The sequence below is a fragment of the Notolepis coatsorum genome (assembly GCF_963971535.1).
Source record: "Notolepis coatsorum genome assembly, chromosome: 3".
Taxonomy (NCBI): Eukaryota; Metazoa; Chordata; class Actinopteri; order Aulopiformes; family Paralepididae; genus Notolepis; species Notolepis coatsorum.
In genome coordinates, this window is record NC_140167.1 from 42,077,396 (window position 1) to 42,100,515 (window position 23,120).

General features: G+C 44.1%; 1 protein-coding gene across 1 annotated transcript in view; it reads left to right on the forward strand.

Moving 5' to 3' along the window:
* The window catches only part of mboat2a (membrane bound O-acyltransferase domain containing 2a), a 161,822-nt gene that overhangs the window by 56,148 nt on the left and 82,554 nt on the right, over positions 1-23,120 (forward strand). The gene's annotated exons all lie outside the window — the stretch shown is intronic.

Here is a 23,120-nt window from a genome sequence, read left to right on the forward strand (position 1 = left end):
GCAGAAATTACATAAGTTGTCACAATGCAGCAGGCAAGAGATAAAAGATAAAAAGATAAAAGAAATAAAGATAATGTAAAAGGTAAGAAGGTAAGAAATTATAGGTAATAATCTTATCTCTTATTCCATCCGTCTGTTTCTCCATTGCTGGTTCAGTCACTATTCTCTCTCTAATAATGTATGTCTGTTCTGAGGGTTGTTGGATCAGATCAGCACTGGAAAAATGGATGCAGTAGATGGTCGGGTCAGCATCAGATGCATGCAGCCATGATAGTGGCTGACGTGGACCCGTCTACAACAGTTACAGTGAGATTTCTATCCAATAAGAAATGATAAAGACAGCCAATAGGATGGGTGCTGGATCAGAAAAATTTCTTGCAAAGTGCCTTGGGCTTGAAACGTTACTACTGCAAATTAAAGTCCTTTTAAACAGGAGTTTATTCCTTGAGTAAAACCTTTTGTTGCACTTTATCTATCCAAAATGGTAGCTCTTTTTCTTCCTATAGTTCAGTCTGAAACTGAGATTAAAACTGGATCTAGATGATATTAACACTGAGATGCTTTGCTGAAACCCAGCCTAGGTACAGTTCAGCACAGCAGTGTGTGTCTGTGGGAGAGGGGCATTCCATGGGCCATGTTGAGGAAATGTTCCCACTGGTTAATGAACAACTCATGACGGCACCGGTGTTTGAACGCACATGAAAAAGTAATTTCAACAAACGCGCAGTGCGGGCCAAGATATTTGAGATGGTTTCCTTCGGAAATAACCTTGTTTTCCAACGTGATCACATTACCACACAGCTGCACATTGACGTTATCCCAACTTGTTAAACCTTTACAGCTGGGCAGTCTGCAGGCTAGTTAGCTAATGCTAGTTTAAACGTGCATCCTCGTAGTGGACTGATACCTGCTCTTTGCTAAATCCATAGACGTGCTCCTCTACTGAACCTTGACGTGTAATGTGAAAAGTTAATACAGCGGGACTCCGAATATTTTCCAAACTGAGGAGTAGTAGCAGTTACTGTAGCACGTTGCTAACACAACGAAGTAGCTACAGAGAGGGGATGTGTACTGGGAATGAGAGAGCCTGCTGCGTTTGAGAGCAGAACAACGGTGGGAGGTATGTAATCGGTGTATGCCTGAAGCCCTGAAGAGTAACACTGGTGACACGGTCCACCGCGGCAACCCTAGACGTCCTAGATGCGTCCCCTGTGGATGAAGTTTCTTGTTGTGGTACTGCAGGACAGGAGGGCCAGAGATCCACACTAACCTAACATAGGTAAGGAATGCCCAGTTCTCTTGATGGGCACTTGAGTTCAGCGTGAAGGGTGCCTAAATAAATTGAATTACCCCGTCACACTTACCCAAGCAATTAACTGCCAGCTGAGCTCAAGTGACGCACATACACAGTGCATGTTTGTGAGAAATAACTCAATGGGTGTGTGAGTTTTATGATAGTGTGTGTGTGACTTAAGATTATGAACCCACACGCATCAATGACCATTCATTTTCACAGTAGTGAAAATGCTTATCCTCTCTCCTTGAAGACATCTTTAGAAAGTCATTAGGCGATATGTTGAAAACAGTAATTACATAAAGTGGTCTATTTTATGATCTACAAGTAAAATAAGCGTAGCTGGCCAGATGGTGAGTAGTGGTTTTGAGCCGAATGACTCTGAACCACAAGTGGGTGCAGCTAGCAGGCTAAGAAGAAGATAGGTGTGTGTGTGTGTGTGTGTGTGTCTATTTGTCTATGTGTGTGTGTGTCTATTTGTCTATGTGTGTGTGTGTGTGTGTGTGTGTGTGTGTGTGTGTGTGTGTGTGTGTGTGTCCTAGATGCACTGGCAATTAGTGAGCTATTTCAGCTGCTGGAAACGAAATGATAACATCCTCAATTACTTCTGCTGCTCCGATGCCGTGCAGTTCATTGATCAGCTCTGTGTCTCAGTCAGTCCAGCTCTGAGGCGGCTGAGATCTCTGATACCCCGGCCAGTAATCAACAGGTTCATGCATCTCATGACTGCCAAAAGAGGCTCTGAAAAAGAGGCTTAACTAATCTATCTCACCAACAGACACTGTTCCGTCGTGACAAGTTTATATTTTGAGGGTTGGGGAGATTTTGGTGGTAATGGGGGGGTGGAAAATAAAACTCTGCTGCTACTTCGCTGAGGTGCAGAGCAAGCTAGATTAAACTTAAATGAGGGGGCAGACTTCACAAACAAAAACCAGCAAAATTCTAGAACGGACTACATTTGATTTCCTGTCAGTTGTTGATATCTGCAAACACTGCAACAGGAACTCAACTGTCTCAGTGGTTTCCTAGAAACACATCAAACACTGCACTGAAATCATGTGTGGCAGCATGATCCAAACCTCCTAGAAGCAAGAGCCTCATTGTTCACGTAATATCCATGCTAGTGTAGGCTAGTAGGCCAGTGATCACTACTACTTTCCTTCTCTCAAAAGAGAAACATTTACAGTTTGACGACACAAGTAACATTAACGTTAGAACGCGTTAAGATCTGTAAAACTGTAGCGAAGTCAGCCATTCCATCGCCACCATGGACGGGAAGAACCGCCGCGTAGGTAGTTAACGTTAGCGTTATTGTTAGCTAAATGTTAACGACGGAGCTCATCGGTTTATCAGCTACAGAATCTCTGGTATTCAAGTTGACCTGAACGTCTATGGTGAGCTACAATGTTCACATGTGCCAATAGGAAGCCCACAAGTTCCCAAATATAATTCAGGGGGGATGGATCGTATATGAGGGAATGGTTTGTGCCACCACACCATGGATATAAAATGGTACGTTCCACCCACCCCCCCGTCGGGTCAACAAACAGCCTCTGCTCATCTGTACGACTTGTACTTGCACGTCTACTTCAATCTAAGGCACACTGGGTTTGACTAGCCCGAACATCTACTGCTCCCAACATCATCCACCCCACTATCCCGGCACAAACGACAATTGAAGTTCTTTGCGCAGCAGCCATCAGACTGGGGTTTGTGAATGAGCTCTGTGCAAGTTGAGGAGGAGGACTGCCACTCTGCCCGGAGGTGCTTTCCCACACAGCCACCTGTTCTGTTCTATTCTCTTGGCAAAGTAAAAGTAGCAATTATTTATGTTTTGTGATTTAGAATCTAGAGGGAACACTGCGCCTCCGTGTAGAGTGGAGATTGTTCATATCCACCACAGATGGATTGCTCAGACAAAAGCAACTGGTCTGCTTTGAGCGGTGAGCTCGCTGATACTCTACTTATCCAAAACCTTGGCTGCCGGCTTGAACCGTACTCTTCCTCTAGTCACTCATCCTTCCAGGCAGCTCCACGGAGTTCCTCCGAAGCTGTTTGCGATAAGTTCCCGACCAGTCGGACTCCATCCCCAGCGCGACAGCAAGGGGACTAACCCACAGCTCTAAGGAAACACCTCATTCCGCAGGCTGTAATAAATTATACCGCATTTCTGCACAGCATGCTTTGATGTGCAGACGCAGGACACACAAACACGTAAATAATAATAATAACTTTATTTGTATACTTTTCACACAGAAATTGCAGTTCAAAGTGCTTCACAGCAGTAAAAAATACAGGAATCAATCAATCAAATTTATTTATATAGCACGTTTAAACATGACGCTTGTCAACCAAAGTGCTTCACATAGCTAAGCTAAGAACAAAACAATCAACGGATAGACAAAGGAAAAACAGAACAACACGTCAACAAGTAAGGCAAGAGTCAAAGTGAGTCAGGGAAGGCCAGGCGATATAGGTGGGTTTTGATTTAAAAGACTCGATGGAGGGGGCAGATTTGATGGACATGGGGATGCTGTTCCAGAGGTCAGGGGCTGCGACCGCAAAAGCACGTCCCCCCCCCCCCCCCCTAGACTTGAAGTTAGACCTACGGGTGGTTAGGAGACCCTTATCAGCCGATCTGAGGCCCCTGGCGTTGGTATAGGGGGTGAGGAGGTCTGCTAGGTAAGCAGGGGCCTTACCATTTAGGGCTTTGTAAACCAATAAAAGGACCTTGAAGTCTATTCTAAAGCGCACCGGGAGCCAGTGGAGGGAGGCAAGTACAGGGGTGATGTGAGCTCTCTTCTGGGTACCTGTGAGCAGTCTAGCGGCAGCGTTTTGGTGGAGTTATAGATGGGCTATGGTGGATTTATTTAGCCCCAGGTACAGGGAGTTACAGTAATCTAAGCATGAGGATATGAAGGTGTGAATTACTCTTTCCAGGTCTGAGGGGGAGAGAATGGCCTTGATCCTGGCTATGGACCGGAGCTGGAAAAAGCACCCCTTCACCACCGAGTTTACCTGCCTATTGAAGGAAAACTCGGGGTCAAAGCGCACGCCCAGGTTTTTAACAAAGGGCTTGACATGGGGAGACAGGTTACCCAGGCTGCTGGCAATGACACTGGTTTGGTTCGGAGGGCCGAAAAGGAGGATTTCACACTTTGACTGATTGAGCTGTAGAAAATTGTGTGCCATCCAGCATTTGATGTCGTCTAGGCAGGAACGAAGACTGTCGATATTGTTTATATTGTTGACTTGGGTTTCATGGGGAGATAGACCTGAGTGAGGCATATGATAAGATAGATAAGATGATCCTTAAAGGGGAACTATCTTATAAATGGCCTTTTTGAGTGTTTAGCATTGTTTCCTAGCTATGTGAACTTATATTAATATGATCTATGTCTCAAAATTCTCATATTGGTGCATTCTTCCAATTCTCCTCTCACAATATTCACCCTCACTGAACTGAGTCATCTGAAAATGTGCCTATCTGTGATGTCATAAAGACACCGCTGCATGTTAATGTTGAGATACAAGATGAGCTGCACACAGTGGCACCTGCACCTGCACCTGCAGCCCAGGCTCAAAACGGCTCGAGATCTTGAGGTAGAAAAATGCTGTTTTTGAGGACTTGATTAGAAATACAAAACAATGAATAAAAAAAATATATATATTACAGAGGTGTTCCATAGACTCACAGGAATTGTGTAAAAGTGCCCAAATAGTGAAAGAAATAGTAAAATAGTTCCCCTTTAATTGATCCCCTTGGGGAAATTCGGGTGTCAAAGCAGCATGGGGGGGGGGGGGGGGGGGGTACAGGGTGGGGGATGCATAGCTTCACAGTCCTATATACACTATAGGTACACTTAAAGTATAGTACAAATACAATATAATATAAAAAGGTACAAACACAAGATAGTCCAGTGATATTAGCCTCTAGTGCAAAATACACGATAGTCAGTACAGTGATGTGAGTCTCTAGTTCTCAAGTCCCGAGTTGTGATAGTTCTGGCAGCACATCCGGCCGCCCGAGCCCTTTGTTGTAGAGCCTGATGGCTGCCGGTATAAAGGACCGGCCCAGGCGGTTTGTGGTGTGTCGGGGGGGATGAGTCTTAGGCTGAACGTGCTCTTCATTCTGGCTAGCTCCTCGTAGAGTGGGTGAGAGGGGTACTCCAGGATGGCTTCTAGCTTTTTCCTCATCCTCTCAGCCACCACCTCTAGGTTATCCAGCTCACCACCCACTACGGAGCTAGCCTTCTTCACCAGCTTGTTCAGCTTGCTGGAGTCCCTCAAGTTGATGTTGCCCCCCCAACACACCACAGCAAAAAAGAGGATGCTGGCTACAACTGACTGGTAGAAAAGGTAGCAGCAGTCGGTTGCACATGTCGAACGACCTGAGTCTCCTCAGGAAGAACAGCCTACTCTGTCCCTTCCTGTAGAAAGCCTCAGTGTTGTCCGACCAGTCCAGTTTATTGTTCAGGTGAACTCTGAGGAACTTGTAGGACTCCACCATCTCTACCTCTTCCCCTCCGAGGATTATGGGAGTAGGGGGACCCTTCCTGCCTCTCCGATAGTCCACCACCATAAGCGAGCATAAAAAAGATAGAGGTGAGGTAGCAAGGTAAGGTAAATCACAGTTTTTCACATTAGGATCTAGCATCCCAATAGCCCTCTCTGTTTACGGTTTCATTCAGTAATAATAATAAAATAGAATAGACTGAGTAAAGTGCGGTTTGATTCAGTTTAAAAATAGGCTAAAAATAATAAAATAGAACGGAGAGTAAAAAGTATAATAAAATAGTTCAACAGAGCAGTGCGTCACTCTTAATACTTTGAGTTTTTTTTTACAAAGTACAGTTCTAAATAGGGGTGTACGATATTGATTTTTTGACCCCGATATCGATACCGATAACTTTCTGCTCCTCAAGGTCGATACCGATAACCCATATATATATATTTATTGTATTATAATTTATTTTTTTAAATGTATATTCCTGTAGTGTTGCGCTAACCAGATTTATCATGACATGAGCGTTACTAGTTACTATGAACAAAACAAAGCCAAGAGAACAGTTTTGACTCTTCAAATAAAGTGACTATATTTATTTTTCCAAATAAATATAATTTGAGTCAATCACAAAATTCACAATCCGTCAATGTCATTAACGATGTGTTTCCCTGAACAATGAGTGAACTAAAAACCAACAGGTATTGTGCTTTGTCAGTAGGATTGGGTACCGTTCACATTTGAACCGATACGGTACCTGTGAATCGATACCGGTACCCAACGGTACCTTTTTTCGTTACTTTAGTCTCTAAAAATGTAATCTACCTACCTCCGTTGTAAAAAAAAAATAAAAAATAATCAAAACTTCAAATAACCACATTTTCGACCGTTTTCGGCTTGCCATTGCCCCGACTGCTTTGTTGTTGAATCAAGTCAAATCCTAAGTAAGCATATATTGTGCGTGTGAACGTTGACATGAAAAGAAAAAAGTGTAAATGATAATTTTTTTTAATCTTTTTTTTATCTGAGCTATCAATAATTTTATCGGGATGACGTCATAATTGCTGATATCGGCCAGATAATTATCGACCCGATAATTATCGTGCATCCCTAGTTCTAAATTACCTTACAGAACAGTGCGTCGTAAACAAACAGCGGCTGACAGTTTTATCCACCAGGTTTCCAGCAATAAGTCTCTCAGCAGCAACTTGGCAGCTCTTCTCCTTGCAGACACAACGATCTTCATTGACCTGCAGATTGTTCATTATGTATGAACAGATTGCTGCTACCACATGCAGTGTGCCGTATTTAAATTACTCTTGTGCATATGGGGCCAGTCTGAATTTTTGCTGGATCCTTCCCATCTACGGACCAGCTAGGAGCTGGAGAACGACCAACTCTGTCCACCTAAGATGTTTTCTGACCACCAGATGTGTGCAGTCAAAACAGGAATTGTCGCTAAATGTGAAGTGCAGCGTCCAAAATCTGTGAGGTGAGTGCTATGGAAGGCTGCTGTTTTGGGCCTCTGCTGGTTTCTGCATGGAATTGGATTAGATTAAAATGTATTGTCATCATACAGCACACATACAGCACAATGCAAATAAGTTTGGCATCCAATCAGAGTGCAAATGTAACATACAATGTAATCAGATGTATGTACAGAGTTGTAATACCAATATGTACAGTGATACGATACAGGTATAAAGACGGTATGGTTGTAGTCCTACTGGCCAGCAGCATAACTAGTACGAGTAGGTAAGGGATATGTACAGATATATAGTAAAAGGATTATGTGCAGGTATGTACAGACTGGTGAATAAATATATATACGGTATATATTCATTGTTGTACATGTATACAGAGTGAGTTATATGGGTGTATAAGTAGGTCTATAGGAGGATTATATGCAGGTATTTTTGTGTAGGTAATGTTCGTGTAGTTCTTTCTTCTACATGGCTGCCTGTAACCACTTTCAAAAGCAAACGCCTCATTTCTGTGCGGTGGTAGAAATGGTAAAACACTGGAAAAGGACATCAATGTGCCACAACTCTGGACTCCTTAAAACAAATCCTCAAAACTCTCCTTCAACATGGCATTTGACCCCTAACTACCTCATTGAATGTTGTGTGTCTTGTCTACCATGTTTGTTATTGTTGTTTTTTCGCCCTATGTAAGCGACCTTGGGTTTTATGAAAGGCGTTATACAAAACCAAGTTATTATTATTACTATGACTTGTTTTCAAGATCCGAGTAATAAAACATAAATGTATCATCTTTTTTGTTGATGTATTTGATTTAGTTTCTCGTACGAACACATTATAGCAACAGCTGTTTATTCCAACACAGAGGACAAATGGGCATTCATGAAACATGAAAGGCCTCTATCAATCAATCACGATGGCAAGCTGCGAGTGTGTTAATGTCCACCAGCTAGCACGCCAGCCAGAAAGTCAATCAGTCATTTGGCCAGCCGGCGGTAGCCACTCTGCTAAGAGAGCAGCTTACGGCAATCAAAGCGTGAAATGACATCCGAAGCCGCAGGTCATGTAAACACTATTTGAAGTGGAGAGTTGCAGGAGATGGGGGTCTATTTGTTTCCATTACCATTGCATGTTATTTTTAGTGCACTAGAGTCGGTGCAGGCGATTCACACCCGGCCTCCGAGTCGTTACGTTATCGCTGAGTTATCGCTGAGCCGACACAGGGCTTGTGTAGAACCAGAATGACCAGTCGGATTTATTAAACACTCACAGAAACGGGAGTCAGTTTCGTCTCCTTGCTAGAATACAGGGAGAGAGTTGTACTGTCGCACACAGGTGGTCTGTTTGCCTCGGAGCCATAACAGTCGAGAGTGCCGCTGCGAGGCTTTTGAAAATGGAAACATTATCTCCAGCAGCTAAAGCCACTGAAATGCCTAGTTAGTAAACACCTTTAAAAAGCCAATTGGCCCAAGTCATTACTTAGGCTATATCTTCATGGTTGTTATGGTTTTAATGATTCATTTAGAATCAGTCGGGTATTAACACTTTGGCTGCCTAAGGTTAAATTCATGATATACCATAGATTGCCAGCTCTATTTGTCTATGGAGAAAGTCCCCTTCTTTGCAGGGCTATAACTTTTTAAATTCTATTGCTACATTGCCATTATTAGGGCCCATTCAAAGTCCTATATGTATTGTTCATTGTGTAGCAACGTTAAACTTTTTCATTCACATATTCATAGTAAAGTATGGTCTAATGTATAAGTATGTTTTCATCTCTTTCTGCAGCTTTCTCCAGAACGTGATATATAGCCCCAAATGCATTATATTGATGATGAAATACAGTTTGATGGCAATCAGCGCGATATAAAAAATTTCAACTAGACGTACTTCTAGAAGTTACTACACGTCATCTGACGTTGACCGGATGGGCGAGGGGGCGTTTATAATTCCGTGGACAGCGTTATACCAATCATCTAATGTGGGTCAAATGTTGATAATAGCAGTTAGTATCGAAGACGGTAACGTTACACGCTCAAACTCACCCCAGTCTCCGCGCGCCGTTGGGCGATCATCGTAGAGTAGAAATTATATCATTATGGGATGGCGATTTACCCGGTCCATCTCCAGCTTGTATAATGGTATATACGTCCAAATCATGTTGTTTATCGAGTTATTGGCAATCGATCACTGTGTAGCGTGACGAGCCAGAGTCCCGGGACCTATAGCGAGTGCCCGGAAGTAATACGGAGTCCAGCACAACCTCTATGGCACATCCTGTTAAGCAGTTGCGCCGATCGGCCACCAGATGGCGCTCCTGAACCGCCAGAGAGCTCAGTGGGTCCTGCTGGTGGATCTCAGGCCAGCGGAGGGGACATATGAATCCGATCGCAGATTTTTGAAATATTGATATTAAAGATGCTGTAAAGCGTCTTCGGCAACTTGAGCATGGCCAGCAATGACGTCTAAACACGGTTCCCGGCACCCAAAGTGTTAATCATAAGCCCTTGTTTCCTTAACACATTGAGTGCCACGCCCCTTCCGGGAAGTGCATCTGGCCTTGCCGTCCATTAGCTAAACCTATATTTTATATTATAGCTATATGGGTCTAATAACGCCGTCGACTGTCAGTGAGTTGCTTCCAGTCAACGTGCAAATTTTTATTTTTTTTCATCTGTACATTTCCGTTTTATACCGTTTTGAATATGAATATAGTTTGGGTGCTTCTGAGTAATTCCAGGAAAAAGACGCGATAATAGCGTTTTAGTGGAATCCACCAGTAAACACGTTGTAATTTTTCGCCTGATTATTGAATCTTCCTGAAATCAACACTCTATTATCATTATTATGTCTCCTTGTGCATACATGAAATGGGCCCTGGAGCGCGGCGCTCCCCCCCCCCCCCCTCCTGCACCCAACGGTAAACAGCCACACACAGATGGCTTCAATCGCGGTAGAAAAAAATATCAGATCAACGCAAGATTGGATATATAGAGTCCTTACCTGGTCTCTGATGTAATGAAAAAAAATAATCCAATTATCTGATCGCCATTCCAGTTATCCACAGCGATCCTGTCTCCGACGTTATTGGGCATTGCACATGAACGGGCGGGCGGGGTCCGTTGTCCAAGTCATCCCTACAAGCGCGTGTTTTGCCCGCCCCCACACGCTCGGTAGAGAAAAGAAACGACACCGTTTCTAATGGAGTGCAATAGCGGCTGAACACGTTAGAGGGCGGTATAAGACAGTATGCCAGCTCAGACACACTCAGAACAGTATGCACAAGGTGCCCCGCTGATTTATGAATGGCAATAGCGAATAAAATAAATGCCGTGAGAAAAACGTAGATCTACGTTTCCGGCACTCAACCGTCGGGCGACAGAAACGTAGTTCTACGCTAACGGCACCCAAAGGGTTAACAACAACATCCTGATCTTGACCTAAGCTGTATTGTATTAAATTAATAAACTGTTAAACACTTATTTTTTTTATCCACTTTTTCTCCTTATTTTAAAAATGTTCTCCCATCCCAATTTCGTATTGCCAATTCTCCCCTCCCCTGTCTTGAACGTTGCTAGACTATGCCTCCCACTGGTCGGTTGTAGTGAGGACAGAAGCCTTGCATCACGTGTCCCCTCGGTACACGAGGAGGCAGCCTGTCGCATCTTTTCACCAGACAGCGAGGACTCTCAGTGGCAAGGAGGTACAGTACGTGTGGGAGGCTCACGCTGCCCCAGATACTTCCTGTCTCTGCTGTGCAGGCGTCCCCCAACTGACCTGTAGGAGTCGCTGTCGACAACGTCCAATCCCCACCCATCGACTTTCCACTCGCTACCTCTGCCAATTGAGATAGTTGACAACTGGCCCAAGCCGCAGGCAATGCCGACTCGGGGAGTAGAGACCGGAGTCTCTTGCATTGCTGACGAGCGCAATCTCCGCTACGCCACCCAGCCGCCACTGTTAAACACTTCTAATAATCAGGACAATGCCGACCTTTTGGAAAATAATATCATCAACTCACCATTATGAGACGAGAAGATCCGTGTTCGTTTCATCCTTGTGCGTCCAGTAATTTACCTATTTCAAGCTCCGCCCTCTTTTCTTGATCCTCCAATCACAACTGTCCCTTTCCTCTGACAAACTTTCAAAGGCGCCGTTGTGATTGAGAAAAGAGGGCAGGGTGTTGAGATGGGTTGATTCCCACAAAAATGTTGAATACACAAATGTGGCTGGGGGAACTGATTCACTCAGCATGAATGGACTATAGGTCAATAATAGGGGTGTAAATATTTGACCACACTTCGATTCGATTACGATTCAATATTAATTTGATCACGATTTGATTCTATGCGATTCGACCTTAGGTTCGTTGCATTGCGATGCATCGATGCATTGTTACACCCCTACTTTAGCAATATTATAAATTAGACTGTCAGGTTTATGTCAAGTGAATATCAGGAAGGCAGCAGGTCCGGACGGCATCCCCGGCCGCGTCCTAAAAGTCTGTGCCGACCAACTGGCCCCAGTATTCACTGACATATTTAACCTGTCCTTAGAACAGGCTGTCATCCCCACCTGCCTGAAGAAGTCCACTATTATCCCTGTACCCAAAAAATCCAAGCCTGCTTGCCTCAACGACTACCGCCCTGTAGCTCTCACCTCCATAGCCATGAAGTGCTTTGAGAAGCTAGTAAAGGGCTACATCTGCTCCTCCCTCCCCATCAACATGGACCCCCTGCAATTTGCATACCGCCCCAACAGGTCCACGGAGGACGCCATATCCCATGTGCTGCACACAGCAGCATCACACCTGGACAAGAGGCAGGGGAACTATGTGAGAATGCTATTCATCGACTACAGCTCGGCATTCAATACCATAGTCCCCTCCATACTCATAGCCAAGCTCAGGGACCTGGGCTTGGGCTATGACCTCTGCCAGTGGGTCTTGGACTTCCTGACTGGCAGACCCCAGGTGGTGAGAGCAGGCAACTGCACCTCCTCATCCATCACCCTCAACATAGGGGCCCCCCAGGGCTGTGTTCTGAGTCCCCTCCTCTACTCCCTGTACACACACGACTGTGTGGCTCAGCGGAGTAGCAATACAATCATCAAATTTGCTGACGACACAGTGGTGGTGGGCCTGATCTCTGCCAACGACGAGAGGGCCTACCTGGAAGAGGTCAAGGTCCTGGCGGGATGGTGCCAGGAAAACAGCCTCTCCCTGAACGTCAGCAAAACAAAGGAGATGATTGTGGACTTCAGGAGGTCGGGGGTCAAGGACTACAGCCCCCTCAGCATCGACGGGGCACCGGTTGAGAGAGTCAACAGCTTTAAGTACCTCGGAGCCTACATATCCGAGGACTTGACATGGACCACACACATTGACAGTGTTGTGAAGAAGGCACAACAACGCCTCTACTTCCTCAGGCGCCTAAGGAAGTTCCAAGTCAGCCAGAAGATCCTTAAGAACTTCTACTCATGTACAATAGAGAGCATCTTGACCGGCAACATCACCTCCTGGTTTGGGAATAGCACTGCACAAGACCGAAGCAGACTACAAAGAGTGACACGTTCAGCCGAACGCACAATTGGAGGGGGGCTCCCCACCCTCCAGAACATTTACTACAAGCGTTGCAAAGGCTAAGAGAATCATTAAAGACTCCAGTCACCCGAACAACTGCCTCTTTGAACTGCTGCGGTCAGGCAAGCGATACCGGAGTCTCAAGGCGAGCACAGAAAGACTCAGAAGAAGCTTCTATCCCCAGGCCATCAGGCTGCTAAACGAACAATGAATGAACACTACACAACAACAACCACCAAACGCACATAGCACACACATCCACACGCACACACTCACTTTAAACAAACACACTGTAGCACCCACTCCACACACTTTATAGCACACACCCACTTTAAACAAACACACTGTAGCACCCACTCCCCACACTTTATATTTATGGATGAAGGATTGCACTACAACTCGTACACCTTACTGTAAATTGTACCTAAAATTGTACCTCATCCCATTTCTGCTTTGCACTAGATAGTACTGTACATTAGTACACTGCATAGTATTGTGTATTGTATATTATATGGTAACTCAGAACATTGTACATATGTCTATACCGAACACTGTGACCTCATTTTTCTAATTCTAAATTCATGCTATATTATGTTATTATGTTATTTGATACTATCTTGTCTAGCACAGTCTCTGGAGCGTAACAGTAAGAAGCATTTTGTATGAAAGTATTCTGTACTTCTGTATGACAACTATTAAAGAACTTGAACTTGAACTTGAACTTTACCTTTTTTTGTATCACAAAACATGATTGAACATCCCGGTTTGCAAGAAAACCGATTACCGCACTATGACTCTAACGCAGCTGGCAACCAATGTTATCAAAGAAGTCAACCAACGAACCAGATTCTTGTACCAGATCTCCTCTCTGGTAAACAAGAATACCTTGAAGACTGAAAACAGGAGCACTCATTCAAGGGTACTACGACTATGCTTGAACCTCATGGTACCAAAGCACCTCAAAGGCGCTAAAAACTAAATTACAAAATGGGCGGCTACGTGGCGTAGTGGGCAAGGCGCTCGCCACGAATGCGGAGACGCTGGGCTCGCCTGTTCGAGCCCAGCGCTCCACATTGCTTTCAGTTTAGCTGGTCGTTCATACTAATACACATTGGCCGTATTAGGGGGTGGTAAACTGATGGGTGGGGATTGGGCGTTGTGGACAGCGACTCCTACAGGTCGGTTGGTGCGCCTGCGCAGTAGAATCAGGAAGTGTCGGGGGCAGCGTGAGCCTCCCACGCGTTACTCCTCGCCACTGAGAGATCGAGCTGCGCAGGTGAAAAGATGCGACTGCTGTTACCTCAAGTACCGGAGGGGACTTGTGCTATGTATGACTTAGTCCACATTGCAGCCGGCTTGTGGGAGGCAAGAAACAGCGTTCGTGACAGGGGAGGGTTGAATTGGATGATACGAAATTGGGATGGGAGAAAATATAGAAATGGGAGAAAAAGTGGATAAAAAAAAAAAATAATTACAAACATCACAAAACAAACTGGTCAGACTACTGCTTGACCTTACTCCTAAAACCCACCTCACCCCTGCCCATTTTGACAACCTAGGATGGCTTAGAGTAGACGAGAGTACAGCAACTTGCAATGGGCGGCCTGGTCTACAAGATACAATACACCACTAAGGTACCCATGTACATGCCGAAATACTTCCCAAAGGTCGGTGAATACCACGCCCACAACACCAGAGGGAGCTCCACAAATCAATCATGTTCAACCCAGATTCGGCTCAAACAAGGGACTAAACTCGTTTCGTAATTATTCCACAACAATGTGGAACGCTGTAAAATAATGTGAATCATTCCCTACCCTCCTTCAAAACCGCTCTCAAACAGCACCTACGGGAGGCTGCAATTCTAAACTGGCCCCTGTAAATGTCCAAACCCGCCCCACCCACCCACCCAATGTACAGCTTCTTCCCCCTTGAATGTATATATTGTCTTTTATTTTACAGTACTGTATATTTGTATATCGTATGTCATAAATGTCTGGATGTAACAGTAGTACTATATATCTGTATGTCATAAATGTCATGATGAATTGAAAATGGGGGACCCCGATGTAAACGAGACGAAAGTCTTTCTCTGGTCTGCATCCCCTTAACAATTGTGTGTATTGAGCCGTACTGTATTGTACCCATTCTACAATCTGTTCATAACCTTTTCAATCAGCTAAGCTAATTTGTACCGAACACGGATCGGATACTGTGTGCTAAAACCGTGGCGCAGCAATTACTGGACACACAACGATGAAACAAACACAGATCTTCTCATCTCATAATGGTGAGTTGATGAAAGAGATTGTTTGTCAAAACGTTGGCGTGGCCGCGGCGTACTCCTTTTTAAGAGCTTGTGTGTGTACTGTATGCGAAGTGCGGGCGCGTAACAAAGGGTCTCGTGTTTACAGTAAATGCAGTCAGTCTATAGTCGACGCTTTTGATGATTAGTGACGTCACGCTAGCTGTTGTTACATCTGTCAGCTTTGCAGACCTACTGTAGGTCTCTCCCTCTCCCTGTGTCTTTTGTCTCTCTCTGTGTGTTCTCTCTCCCTCTCTCATTCATTAATCATGCAGAGTAAACAGATAGTGAACGCACTCTGTGTGTCTACTAGCCTTTCACTGTACCGCATCCAGACGGATTTGTGGACGTGACCTAAATACAAGGGCAGGCTATTGTGTACTCTGACATGCATCACTTACCATTATCTCACTCTCTCTCTCACTCACATACACACACACATGTTGTGCTCTTAGTGGCTGAGGGATTATTTCACCACGTACATATACAGTTGTACCGTCCTTTCTGAGAGTGGCCCCAGGTGGAGAGTGCTTGAGTTACAATCATGGTGCATATTTTGCTATGGCCCACAGAGGCTCCCAGATGCGGTAGCAGCAACTCTGTGTGTGTGTGAACACGGCCATATATCTACTAGACGAGGGTACATTACATATCCCTTGAATAGCTCATCCTATGCCATCTGACCTTCATGTGTCATTGGTTCATAATGCAACTCTTCGATGATGAGGACGAGGAGACTGGACTCGATAACAGTAAATCTTGTCTCGCAGGTTTGCGATTCTGTCGAAGCGCGGTGACGTTCTATGGTTTTAGAGCATATATGCAGCTAAACAGTAAGTGATGGGGCCTGGAGTAGCTTGAAGACACGTTACATACTGTAGCCCGTGAACTGAGTGCCATATGTACAGTATAACGCATCTGCCATCTGCCCTTTCTGTACCATTGGATGTATAAAAATAGGGGGAAAAAAATCGTATCATATGATGAAGAACCATAACATGAAGAGTCATTTCATTATGGGACTCGACTCGGGAGTCTATTCAGCAGCTAAATTATTGTAGAGGATACCCTCGTAGTAGTACATACTAGCCCTGTCTATCTCTCCTACTGTATACCATAGTCCCTGTCTATCTCTCCTACTGTATACCCTAGTCCCTGTATCTCCTACTGTATACCCTAGTCCCTGTATCTCTCCTACTGTATACCATAGTCCCTGTCTATCTCTCCTACTGTATACCATAGTCCCTGTCTATCTCTCCTACTGTATACCCTAGTCCCTGTATCTCCTACTGTATACCCTAGTCCCTGTATCTCTCCTACTGTATACCATAGTCCCTGTATCTCTCCTACTGTATACCGTAGTCCCTGTATCTCTCCTACTGTATACCCTAGTCCCTGTATCTCTCCTACTGTATACCATAGTCCCTGTCTATCTCTCCTACTGTATACCATAGTCCCTGTCTATCTCTCCTACTGTATACCCTAGTCCCTGTATCTCCTACTGTATACCCTAGTCCCTGTATCTCTCCTACTGTATACCATAGTCCCTGTATCTCTCCTACTGTATACCATAGTCCCTGTATCTCTCCTACTGTATACCATAGTCCCTGTATCTCTCCTACTGTATACCGTAGTCCCTGTATCTCTCCTACTGTATACCATAGTCCCTGTATCTCTCCTACTGTATACCATAGTCCCTGTCTTATCTGTCCTACTGTATACCGTAGTCCCTATCTATCTCTCCTACTGTATATACACTAGTCCCTGTATCTCTCCTACTGTATACCATAGTCCCTGTCTTATCTGTCCTACTGTATACCGTAGTCCCTATCTATCTCTCCTACTGTATATACACTAGTCCCTGTATCTCTCCTACTGTACAAACCCTAGTCCCTGTCTATCTCTCCTACCATAGTCCCTGTATCTCTCCTACTGTATACCATAGTCCCCGTCTATCTCTCCTACTGTATATATATATACCATAGTCCCTGTCTATCTCTCCTACTGTATATATATACCATAGTCCCCGTCTATCTCTCCTACTGTATATATATACCATAGTCCCTGTCTATCTCTCCTACTGTATACCCTAGTTCCTGTCTATCTCCTACTCTATACTCTGTACAGTCAAAGAAACATACCTATGAAAGTGGGCCGACTTTAAAACAACATGCATGTCACTGAACGTGTACATAAAATACTAGATGATGTTGTTCTTGAATTTGCCTAGGCTTTGCTCTATGATCATATCCCTTAGGTGTGTGTGTTTGCGTACAAGGAGGGACAGAAGGGCAGGGATGGAAGTAAATGAAAGAGGAAATGGGAGTGAAATGACTGGGAGCTTTTATGTGTGTGTTCCAAGTAAAGAATAGCAAATACAAGGGACTGATGGATCCTTGACAGTGACTGAGACACATGGGCTGTCTGTCACCCTCTAACTCGCATCTGTTTAAAGTAGGGATGCTCGATATTGGCTTTTTTACCGATACCGATATTCCGATATTGTCCAACTCTTAATTTCCGATACCGATATCAACCGATATCAACCGATACCGATATATGCAGGGTTTCCCCCCCCAAAAAAACTGAATAATTTCAGGTAACTAATCATTTCACTGGATATATATATAACAAATATTGTTATTGTTTTTTTTTTTTTTTTTAACCGATACCGATATTTTCCGATATCACATTTTATTGCCGATATCGGCCGATAATATCGGTCGGCCGATAATATCGGCCATCCCTAGTTTAAAGGGTTGTTGGATAGAAACACACGCAGAGCTATTTATTACAAGAGTTTGGACAGCTCTCTCTTTTGGCAGGTTTCAAAAAGAGTGTCAATGGCTTATGATGACCCACTATAAGGTGTGTGTGCCCCCCCCCCCCACACACACACACTTAAAAGCTGCCAGCGTCATTTCACTCCTTATTTCCTCTTTCCATCCCTGCCCGCCCTTCTGTCCCTCCTTGTATGCAAATACACACACACGCACACACACACACTGTGCATTATGCAATGACCCGGGGGACAGTGGAGTTGCCTGTGTGTATTTAGACTGTGAGATGACTCTACTCTCCAGAGAGGGTCGGCTGTGGTCATGACCATGACTCATAATAAACCAGGAATCGCTCAGAGTACTCTCTCTGAAAGAGGATTCACTCAGTACTCTCTCTGAAAGAGGATTCACTCGGTACTGTCTCTGAAAGAGGATTCACTCAGTACTCTCTGAAAGAGGATTCACTCGGTACTCTCTCTGAAAGAGGATTCACTCGGTACTCTCTCTGAAAGAGGATTCACTCGGTACTCTCTCTCTGAAAGAGGATTCACTCGGTACTCTCTCTGAAAGAGGATTCACTCAGTACTCTCTGAAAGAGGAATCACTCGGTACTCTCTGAAAGAGGATTCACTCAGTACTCTCTGAAAGAGGATTCACTCGGTACTCGCTCTGAAAGAGGATTCACTCGGTACTCTCTGAAAGAGGATTCACTCAGTACTCTCTGAAAGAGGATTCACTCAGTACTCTCTCTGAAAGAGGAATCACTCGGTACTCTCTGAAAGAGGATTCACTCAGTACTCTCTGAAAGAGGATTCACTCGGTACTCGCTCTGAAAGAGGATTCACTCGGTACTCTCTGAAAGAGGAATCACTCGGTACTCGCTCTGAAATAGGAATCACTCCTCTGAAAGAAGAATCATTGAGTACCCGCTCTGAGAAACAAATCGGCACATTGATGGGATGGTGGGGTTTGAATTAGGGATGCACCGAATGGGAAATTCTTGGCTGAAACCGATACCGAAAATAGAAAACAGTTGGCCGAAAGCCGAAAGGCCGAAAATGATTCATAGAATAGAATTTTTTTTACCAATGTTGTGGAACATTATGATTATGGAAAAATATGATTATGGCTAATCTTAACTTAAATAATAAATAATCACTATTATGGGTCCATAAAACATTTATTCAGCACTTCTGAATGCATTCATTAATTAATTCTTACAGCGTCAATGTGAGAAACACAATCCCCCCCCCCCTCTCGCTCTGAATAATATGCATATTAGATCACTCAGTGATTAACCGCGACGGGCATATAGTAAATAAGGATATAAAAGCATGTTAAAGACGCATTTATTGGACGCGTTGCGCGCAGAGTTTACATAGAAACAGCACAACTCCCGACAGCGCGACATCATCACAACAACACGCGTTAGGTTACAGGTTGTTTCTGTTTCGGTGATATATTTTCGGTGAAAAAACTCTTTCGGCCAAAAGCCGAAAGGCCATTTTTTGCCATTTTCGGCCGAAAACTTTCGGTGGCCGAAATTTCGGTGCATCCCTAGTTTGAATCAATCAATCGATCGATCGGTATTGGCCGATATTCTCAGCGGAGTTGGTGTCATTGTCACATGTTAACTAACCTAAAACATGTTGGCGGTGTGGAACTATTACAAAGTGTCTGAGACGGATGCAACAAATGCCATCTGCAATGTATGCCAGGATAAAATACCTCGTGGGGGAAGCAATGTAAAAAGTTTCAAACTTTCAACACAATTTTTTTTTATAAGACGCTTGAAGTCCCATCACCCAGAGGAGCATGGAGAATTCGTTAAGCTTACCGCGGAAGGTAGAAAGAACCAAAACGGCCGGTAACGCAAACCACTTTAGAGAGCAGCCGGGCGTATAACCGTGATAGTCCGAAGGCTAAGGCGATCACAAGAAAAGTCATGCAATTCATAGGGCTGGACGACCAGCCATTAAGTGTAGTCGAGAGTCGAGACGACTGACTACTGTCTCACATTGAGCGAGCCCCGCTACACTCTCCCAACTCGCTGAAAGACAACCAGCATGCCGTGAAGACCCGCCCTACTCTGCCTCTGATTCGCAGACTGTGGGTGGGGGAATGTGATTGGACCAAATGAGAGTAGACAGACACACACACAGACAGTGGAGCAGTCGGACATGCAAAGACGCTTGCATTAGAGAGCGGAGAATTTTTACTCGTTGCGTTGTGGCGATGTCTCGCAGATAATACAGATGATACATATGAAAAGTATAATTTGCTCAGAGTCCAGAGACCGTTGTGGTTCGGTCCGTATCTGGACCGGAGTCCGGACTTTGAGAATGCATGTGTTAGACCTACAGTATAATACTGCCAGCTGCTATAACAAAACCAATATGCCGATATGGCAAAAAACGTGATCGGGGCATCTCTAATCCTAGCATATACCAACAACACAGATTGATAATATGGGGTTCACATCCTAGCACAAACCACCAGATTGTCACTTACCTGGCCTAATTAACAGTCAGACTGGTGAGATCCTAGCACATAATAAACAGTTAAGAAACTCAGAATCCTGATAAGATGCACACATGCTCTTTCTCCACAGCTGTCACCCTATGGGTTGAGAGTTCACTGTTCCCTACTCTATAGCCCCAGTCAGTCTGTCTCTTGCCTGGAGGAAAGGCTATTTGTCCCCCAGCTTCAGCACGGACATTAGGGTATGGAATAGGGCTGCAACTAACGATTATTTTGGTAGTAGACTAATCTGTAGATTTTTTTCGATTAGTTGACTAATCTAACGATTATTTCTGTCACACCCTCCATCTCTGCTTCCTGTGGGCGCGGCTCCTTTTCCGGGCTCTTAGCAGACTTCTTAGCTTAACATAACAGACCGACAGTAAGTTTGGGGGAACTAATGGGATAACTGGGGTTGCAACAAAAGTGCAACTAGGGCTAAAAACACAATGAAATAAAATAATAATAATAATAATAATAATAATAATAATAATAATAATAATAATAATAATAATAATAATAATAATAATAATAATAATAATAATAATAAATAATATGTCCTTCTTAGCAGACTTATTAGCTTAACATCCCAGGGAACTAATGGGATAACTGGGGATGTTGTTTGCTCCTGACAAGAGTCTCAAAGTCTGGGGTGATGGTAGACAAAGCAACTCTGAGGTCATGCTCAATATCCAATCTGTTCCTCTGCTTTGTCTTCAGCTGGACCAGAGCTGAGAAGCCACTTTCACAAAAAAAAAAGATTAATTTTTTTATATATTTTTACGACGCATCGACGCAAAAATTCGGCATCTACAAGTTTTTATGATCGACCTCGTCGATTATGTCGACTAATCGTTGCAGCCCTAGTATGGAACAAGGTTCTCTTGAGAGTTTTTTATTGTCAATGTACACAAAGCAATTGAAAGGGGTCTTTTCGCCTATCCTAGTTACACATACACACACTCCCCACACATATGCATTTCATCAGAGAGGTCGGAGCGCAGGGTTGGAGCGCATCCTTAGGCAGGATGGTGGGCTGCGTAGGTAATAGGTATACCAGCCACCCTTCAGTCACCAGCTACAGCTGGAATACACCCTCCTGTTGGAGATGGGGATCGAACCAGCAACCTTTTGGTTACTGGCCGCGGCCACTTTACCTTTAGGCCATCCTGCCTCTCCATACTTACTATAGCCCTTTTCACACATGCACTCGGGACAATGCGCTGAGAATCTGCTGCCTGCATTTCCTGGAGTCACCTTTTTGGACACGTAGCACACGGATGCTCCATGGCAGATGTGTTGGAACATATGGAGAGATACTTGGCTTGGTGTAGACGAGGAGTGGCACCTAGGTAGAGCGAGGGCGGCACGCAGAAAGCCTACCTCCTCCGCCTGTGTACAGAAGATAATTTGAAATATTAATTTAACTGGCATGTTACTTGACCTTGTACATGAGGGCAACTTCAATTTATTTTTGTTAAAATAAAGGTATTTCTTGCTGATATTATTATCTAGTACCTACTATGCTAATATGTCTTTACTACTATGCACTCAAGACTGTAGCACCCAAGTTTCAACACTGTTTGACAACATTGTTACTCAGCTGAAAGAGTTGTACCCTTCCTGCTGACCTGTTGTACATAACTTGTAAGACGCTTTGGATAAAAGCGTCAGCTAAATTACTAAATGTAAATGTAATATCGATCAATACGCCCACTCGTTCGCTGTGTGAATACTGCAAACAATGATCTGCTTGTGTTCCGACATGAGCGCAGTTTGTAATTTCGTGGATCTTAAGACGAGGGTGCTGGGAGGGTAAACTCCACGCGGATTTAGAATGTTTGAGTTCGGACATACAGCCCCTCTGGTTAATGTGCGGTTAAGGCCAGGGCCCTCATTCATCAACGTGTTCTACGCACAGATCTGTGCTTACCCTGTGCGTACGATCATTTCTAAGCAAAGAGTGGGATTCATCAATTTCGATTTGAACTTGACTCCGTGCTTACATCTACGCACAGGTCAGACCAGGCGTACCTGGCGCCCAGTGGTAGAATATATTATTACAACAAGGAAATGAGCTTCTGTGCATAATAACACTGGCATGTTCTGTACGAACCGTAGTTCATTATAGTTCATTGTAAAATAGCAACAGTAGTGTAATTATGGTCAAAACCCTATAAATAGCATTTGGAATAATAGATCTTTCTCTCAGAATGAATGCAGCATGGTTTATATAGCGTTATCGGAATATACGGGGTGTAGGCTACTGACTGACTGCGCTCCGCGTAGCTTGATTGATTGAAAAGTTTATTAACAGATTGCAGAATGGGTACAGTACAGTACAGCTCAGTACATACAATTGTTAATTGGGGATGCAGACCAACTTTCGTCTTGTTTACATCAGGGTCCCCCATTTTCAATTCATCATAAATCATAAAGCTCAACTCGTTATTATTTTGCGCAGACCGCAGAAACACGGGAACGTTTTGATTATATTTAAAAGGCTTTACGTTAAACGAAACAAGTGGAATTTCGAAGCTGTAAGCAGAATACAAGTCATATGAATATAGTGTTCTTCCCCCTTTTTACTGTATAAGAAAGAATAGAAAACGCATTGCAATGCCACCAGATAGTGGACAGACTATGTATATGATG